Here is a 7,145-nt window from a genome sequence, read left to right on the forward strand (position 1 = left end):
AGTCATTTTCATGGAATGATAGTCAGAGTAATACTAATGGAAAGACTGAGATGATGAAGACTCAACTAGAAACACTTCTCTCTCCCAGATATCAGTATCAGACAAAAACTGCACTATAGGCATTCAGAGCATGGTGGAGTTTACTCTGAGGCGAGGACTCAATACTTGTCTTTCCATTCTTCCTTAGGACCATTTTCTTCTTGACAAAAAGAATAAGGCTATGAGCTCTCAGCAAAACAACTGTGCCCTGCCCATCACTTGGCTTTGGAATAAAAAAAAATAATGACATAAACTCTTTGACTTCCAGGAATGATATGAACAGGTAAGTCCAGATGCTTCTGAAAGGCTCCCAGCTCCTGATTCCCACATGTGGAAGATTCACATCAAGTCTAACTCTTCAGAGATCCCACTCAATCCCTACTAAGGACTCTGAGCTATCCCAAGGATCATGTACATCTTCCTTTTTTTATACAAAGATAGAAGGCCAGCTTCCTTCTCCACATCACTGAAATCTTTATCCTCTTTGTTCTCCCTCCCATATGGCTGTTTACCGTGAATTAGAGGTCAATTATTAAACCCTAGAGGTACTGCAAGAATATCAGAGAGGCAGTTGCAGCCACAACAACACTTGTGATGTCACAGAAGCAGCTAGGGAGTCCAGGTTACAAGAGATACTTGCAGTAGGGCCAAATCATGATGTCACTGTGAACTGCCATGTCCTACCTGCTAAACAGATTTCCCTACATTGACCAGATTTTGAGTGCCCTTTCCAGGTACGTCTCCTGTGACACAGTGGAAACCTTTACATAGTCCATCATTCTAAAACTGTTGAAATCTCTTTTCTCTTTTCTTCATTAGTGGTTACATGCTTTGAATGGGGAAAGTTAGCCATGGGTTTGGCATGTGTATAAACGATTTAAGAAAATGTAGTGCAGGAGATTCTTCTAGATAATAATTTTTTCCCAGGTTCATTCCTGTGACACACATAAAAATTTTGTAGGTTTTCTCTGTTTCCCAAAGGCCAGTATTCTCCCTACAGACCTTTAATTGTATGAATATTGTGTTTCAATTTCTTATTGTACATTCCTTGATAGGGAACTTTATAAATATTCCTGAATGTTTACTCAAAAATTCTGTTTTAAAATTCCATTTTTTGCAATGATTTTGGCCCAATGATAAAGTGAATATAACAGTGTAAATATTGTGTACCTACTTCAAATGATAAACTCCCAAATCCTTATTTTATCCAATAATCACAGACATCAGTAAAGCAAAGGACAATATCAACTCTAGAATGTGGTTCTGTAGTCCCAAAAGGTAATCAGTTCTCTAATATCTCCCTTCCTTATTTCCAAGGTTCTGACATGAGGGTTGAGGGTTTTTTAACCTGATTCTTTGTTCAGGCCAAACATAAGGTTCAGGAGGATGGACAGTGAGAGGAATGTCTTGAGGTCCAGGGAAAACATAACTTCAATAGTTTCATAAGTAGAGAATGGCATCTATTTGGCATTGTCATTTGTGGATTCTACATTCTTGACCCAGTTGTGCATAATCCATGTTAAAATTCCACCAAACCTCATAGGTGTAGGAGACACCAAAATTACATAAGATTGATGAAGCTAAGAGGTGCATGCTGCCAAGAACTGGAGAAAGATCTTTCCAGAGAGTCATAGTTAGAGCATGTTAAATACAGAAGTGAATGTTAGTGGCAAACTGGTGAACAGAAAGCAGGTCTCTTCTTGGTAGATATGTAGAAAGGATTACAAGAGCTGAAGGGACTTTCAACCCCATAAAAACAACAATTCCAACAAACCAGAGCTTTCTGACACTAAACCAATATTCAAAATCTGTCCATGGAAAGTCCTATGGCTCCAACAGCATATGTGGCAGAGGATGGATTCCTTGGGCACCAATGGATGTAGAAGCCCTTGGTCCTTCTCAGGTTTGGTTCCCAGTTCAAGGAAATGTCAAGGTGCAGTAAGGAGGGTTGTAAAAGAAGGGGAGTCGGTCCAGTTACGACCTTATGGAGAGGAAATTTGGAAAGAAAATAGCATTTGAAATGTAAATATAGAAATAGCCAATAAAATAAGCAAAAATTTACTAAAAAAATGGAAGAAATGAAAAAAGAAACTGCTAGCCATTCTCACCTATTGATTCAGAAATATAATGAGTAACTGTCAGGGAATGGTAATCAGAATAATAATGGTGAAAAGACTGATATGATTAAGAGTCGACTAGAAGCACTTCTCTCTCCCAGATATCAGTGTCAGACACAAACTGAACTATAGGAATCCAAAGCGTGGAGGAGTTTACCCTGAGATGAGGACATAGTACTTGTCTTTCACTTCTTCCTTAGGACATTTTTCTTCTGGACAAAAAGAATAAAAGCCATGAGCTGTCAGGAAAACAACTGTGACCTTCCCAAACTTGGGTTTTGGGATAAAGAAATTAATGATATAAACTCTCTGATTTCCAGGAACTATAAGAACAGGAAGTCCAGATGCTTCTGAGAGGACCCCAGCTCCTAATTCTCATTTGTAGACGGCTCAGATCAAGACAATCTCTTCATGAAACAACTCAACACCTACTAAGGACTCAGAGAGCTTTCCCAAGGACCTTTTTTGTACCAAGACAGAAGGTCAGCTTTCTTCTCCCCATCTCTGATATCTTCATCCTATTTGTCCTCCCTCCCAAATGACTCTTTACACTGAATTATAGGCCAATTAGTAAACCATAGATATATGGAATGAATATCTGAGAGGCAGTTGCTGTCAGGACAACACTTGTGACAACACAGAAGAAGATAGGGCTCTCAAGGATACAAGAGATATATTACGGGGGTACTAAGGATGATGTCACTGAGAACTGCCATGCTAAACAGATTTCCTTACATTGACCAGATTTGACGGTGCCCTTTCTAGGAGAGTCTCCTATGACACAGTGGAAACCTTTTGTACTCCATCTCTCTAACGCTAGAGACTTCTCTTTGCTGCATTAGTGTTTACATGGTCTGAATGGACAAAATTAATCGGGACTTGGCATGGGTAGAAAAGATCTAGGAAGATGGAGTGGAGGAGATTCTTCTTGATAATAATTTTGCTCCCTGGTCCATTCCTGTGACATACAGTTCAATTTCCTAATTTTTCTCTGTTTCCCAAAGGCCATTATTTTCCATACAGACCTTTAATTGAGTGAATATTGTATTTCATTTTCTAATTCTTCATTCCTAGATAGGGCACTTTGTATTCATTCCTGAAAGTGTACTCAAAAATTCTCTTTTGTAATTGCATTTTTGTAATGATTTTGGCAAAAAAGAGGGCCGAAGTATAGAGTGCAGAGAACAGTGTAAATATTTTGTACCTACTTCAAATGATAAACTCCAAATTCTTATTTTATCCAAAAATTATCATGCATCAGTAAATCAAAGACAACATGTACTATACAATTCGTTTCTCTATTCCCATTTGATATCATTTCTGCAATATCTTCCTTCTTGTGTTCCCATGGCCACACTTGAGGTTTTTGGATATTTTACAATGATTCTTTTTTCAGGCCAAACATAAGACTTAGGTGGATGGGCAGGGAAAGAAATGTTTTGAGTTCAACTGAAACCTCAATTTCAATAAGTTCATAAGGACAGGAGGGACCTTTGCATCTGTAGATTCTACATTCTTGTTCTAGATGCGCAGAATCAATGGTAAATTCCATCTAACCTCACATAGGAGCCAATATATATATGATAGATAGATAGATAGATAGATAGATAGATAGATAGATAGATAGAGATAGATAGATAGATAGATAGATAGATAGATAGATAGATAGATAGATAGATCGGCCACCAAAATTAGATAAGATTGTTGAAGTTAAGAAGTGCATTCTGCCAGGAAGAGGATATAGACATTTCCTGAGAAACACAGCTAGAATATGTCAATTACATAAGTGAATGCTTGTGGCAAACCAGTTACTTGTAAATGGAACTCTTGTTGATAACTTTTGAGAAAGGATTACAAGAGGTAAAGGGGTTTGCAAACCCATAAGAAAAACAATGTCAATGAACCAGAGCTTTCTAGTACTAGACCAATATTCAACGAATGTACATGGACATACCTATGGCTCCCACTGCATATTTAGTACCAGATGGCCTTCTTGGGAACCAACAGAAGTAGAAGCTCTTGGTCCTCCCTATATTTGATTCACAGTTCATGGGAATGCAAAGGGGTAGTAAGGGGATTATAGTAGAATGTGAGGTGGACTGGTTAGGGATCTTAGAGACAGGAAATTGGAAAAGGAATAACATTTGTAATGTAAATATAGAAATATCAAATTTAAAAAAGCTATATATTTTGCTAAAAAAGAAAGAATGAAAGAAATAAAAGAAAAGAAAACTGCCAATTAATTACACCCTTTGACTCAGAAATCTAAAGGGTCACTGTCAGGGAATGGTAGTCAGAGTAATACTAGTTCAAAGACGAAGATGGTGAAATCTCAAATAGAAGCAATTTTCTCTCCCAGATATCAGTGTCAGACACAAACTGCACTCTACGAATCCAAAGCACGGAGTAATTTACTCTGAGCTGAGGACACAATACTTGTCTTTCCCTTCTTCCTTAGGACCAAAACCATCAGCTTTAAAGAAAACTGTGCCCTTCCCAACACTTGGCTTTGGAAAAAAGACATGAATGATATAAATTCTCCGACTTCCAGGAACCATAACTAGCAGGGAAGTCCAGATGCATCTGAGAGGCTCCCATCTCCTGATTACCATATTTGGAAGGCTCCAATCAATACTATCTTTTCAGCAAACCTTCTCAACCACTACCCAGAAATGACTGAGATTTCCCATGGACCACATATTTCTTTTTTTTTATAACAAAGCAGAAGGCCAGCTTCCTTCTTCCCATCTCTGATCACTTCATCCTCTTTTTTCTCCTTCCCAAAGGCTGTTTATGCTGAATTAGAGGACAAATAGTAAACCCTAGAGGTACTGAAGGACTACTGGAGAGGAAACTTCTGTCAGGACAACACTTGTTACATCACAGAAGAAACTAGGGATCTCCAGGATACAACAGATTTTTTTAGATAGGCCTAATGGTGATGTCATTGAGAATTGCCATGGCCTACCTGCTAAAGTGTTTTCCTTTCAATGACCAGATTCGAGGGTGCCCTTGCAAGGTTTGTCTCCTGTGAAACAATGGAAACCTTTTCATACTACATGTCTTTAAAGCTAGAAACTTCTCTTTGCTTCCTTAGTGGTTACATGCTCTGAAAGGAAAAGATAATTAGGAGCTTTGCATGGGTAGAAAAGATCTCGGAACATGGAGTGGAAGAGATTCCTCTGGATAATAATTTTATTACCAGGTCCATTACTGTGACATACAGTTCAATATCCTAGGTTATCTCTGTTTCCCAAAGGCCAGCATTTTCCCTACAATCCTTTAATTGAATTCATATTTCATTACAGTTTCTCATTGTACATTCCTTGATAGGTGACTTTATATATTCCTGAATGTGAAGTGAAAAATTCTGTTTTCCAATTTCATGTTTTTTTGCAATGATTTTGGCAACCCAAGGGTCCCACCTAACATTGAATATAAAAATGTAAATATTATGTACCTACTTCCAATGATGAACTTCCAAATCCTTAGTTTATCCAAAAATTTCCAGACATCAGAAAAGCTAAGGAAAACATGAAATATAGAATATGGTTCAGTAGTCTCATTAGACATCAGTTCCTTAATATCTAACTTCCTGTTCCTCTAGGGCCAGACGTGAAGGTTTTCGAGGTTTTACCATGGTTGTTACTTCAGGACAAACATAAAATTCAGGAGGATGTGCAGGGAGATGAATGGCTTGATGTCCAGGGAAACTTCAACTTCAATAGGTTCATAAGAACAAGAGGGAGGTGTTTGGAATTGCCATTTGTGGATTCTACATTCTTGCCCTAGGTGTACATAATCCATGTGAAAATTCCACCTAACCCCATAGCTGTAGGAGCCACCAAATGTATAGTTGGAACGAGATGTACATCTTTCCTGAGAGACACAGCTTGAGCAAGTCAAATACAGAAGAGAATGCTACTGGCAAACCAGTGAACCAAAAATGGATCTCTTGTTGGTAGTTTTTGAGAAAGAATTACAAGAGCTTAAGGGGATTTCAAATCCATAAGAACAACAATGCCAGTGAACCAGAGCTTTCTGGTACTAAACCAATATTCAAAGACTGTACTTGGACAGACCTATGTGTCCAACTGCATATTTAGCAGTGGATGGCCTTGTTGGGAACCAATGGAAGGAGAAGTTCCTGGTCCAACCTAGGTTTAACTCTCAGTTCAAGGTAATATCAAGGTTCACTAAGGTAGGTTATAGAAGAATGTTAGGGGGACTAGTTACGGGTCTTATGGACATGAAACTGGGAAAGAAAATCAAATTTGAAATTCAAATATAGAAATATCCAAATAAAAAAGCAATAAAATTTGCTAAAAATTTAAAAAAAATGAAATAAATTAAAGAAAAGACATCTGTCAGCTAATTACACATATTGACTCAGAAATCTAAAGGGTAACTATCAGCAAATGGTAATCAGAGTAATACTAGTGGAAAGACTGAGATGATGAAGTCTCAACTAGAAGCTCTTCTCTCCCAAATATCAGTGTCAGACACAAACTGCACTATAGGTATCCAAAGCATGGAGGCGTTTACACTGAGCTGAGGACACAATACTTGTCTATCCTTTGTTTCTTCGGACCTTATTCTTCAGGGTAAAAAGAGTGAAAGCCATGAGCTCTCACTAGAACAACTGTGCCCTTCCCAACAACTGACTTTTGGAATGAAGAAAATGATTATATAAACTCTCTGAATTCCAGAAACCATATCAAGCAGGGAAGTCCAGATGATAATGAGAGAATCCCAGCTCTGTATTCCCATGTGTGTAAGGCTCAGATCAAGGCTATCTCTTCAGATACAACACTCAACGCCTACCCAAGACTCACTGAGCTTTTCCATGGACCATTTATTTCTTCCTTTTTTTATACAAAGACAGAAGGCCAGCTTCCTTCTCTTTTATCTCCCTAACAAATGGCTGTTTAGCCAGAATAAGAAGTCAATGAGTTAACCCTAGAGGTCCTCAAAGAATATCCAAGAGGC

General features: G+C 38.1%; 1 long non-coding RNA gene across 1 annotated transcript; it reads left to right on the top strand.

The window, feature by feature from the left end:
• The first annotated feature begins 2,471 nt into the window (after positions 1-2,471).
• LOC108353416 (uncharacterized) lies at positions 2,472-6,770 on the top strand. The gene is made up of 3 exons (XR_010062161.1): positions 2,472-2,638; positions 4,615-5,175; positions 5,764-6,770. It is a non-coding gene; the product is annotated as an uncharacterized LOC108353416 (long non-coding RNA).
• Positions 6,771-7,145: the final 375 nt, after the last annotated feature.

Source organism: Rattus norvegicus (genome assembly GCF_036323735.1).
Source record: "Rattus norvegicus strain BN/NHsdMcwi chromosome Y unlocalized genomic scaffold, GRCr8 chrY_unlocalized_2, whole genome shotgun sequence".
In the NCBI taxonomy this organism is placed as follows: domain Eukaryota; kingdom Metazoa; phylum Chordata; class Mammalia; order Rodentia; family Muridae; genus Rattus; species Rattus norvegicus.